Source organism: Petaurus breviceps, unplaced genomic scaffold (assembly GCF_028583685.1).
Source record: "Petaurus breviceps papuanus isolate PSGF00001 unplaced genomic scaffold, PetGlider_PUasm1.0 90919, whole genome shotgun sequence".
NCBI lineage: Eukaryota > Metazoa > Chordata > Mammalia > Diprotodontia > Petauridae > Petaurus > Petaurus breviceps.
Genome location: NW_027187378.1, coordinates 28811511 through 28812190, shown reverse-complemented (window position 1 = coordinate 28812190; position 680 = coordinate 28811511).

Below are 680 nucleotides of genomic sequence, written 5' to 3'. Positions count from 1 at the left end.
AAAAAAAAACAAAATAAAGAAATCAGAAAATGACAGTCTTAAAGGTAGCAACAATTTAATTGCAGCTAGAAAACTGCTTCAGAATAGAATTTACATTAGCATATTGAGACTACTGAAACTGCATCCAAAAACACTTAAGACTAAATTGCATCCATCTCTCAAATTATTCTTGATCATGCAGAAAAACAATTCGAACAAGGAGAAAAATTGAATTTTCAATTTCACTTCCTCTCCTCAGTTCATCTTCTGGTGGATTGGTTAATGAAAAGTGAGATGACCAAGAGGAGAGTAACATTGAGAGTAAAAAGGAGAATTAAAATTGAAGGCAATCTCCAAAGATTAGATTATGACCCTGAATAAAGAATTGACTGAATTTCATGCGCTTTAAGGGACAGTCAAAAAATCCTAGAGGAGGCCACTAAACTAGAGGTCTGTGAACCATTTTTTAAGTAGCCCTTAGATATGTGGATTAAGGCAATCCTGAAGTTACATGATAAGGGTTAATAAAGTGCAATGGTATTCAGGTAATCCTGTTAAGTGTTAGGCATGCCAGTTATTAGGAATGTTTATCTGTCTTGGGAGATCTTTTGGTTATGAAGGGATATTAGAAAACCAGATGATTTATTCTTCATAGGAACTGTGAATACCTTTGTTCTTGTTTGCTTCAACAGAAAGGATTA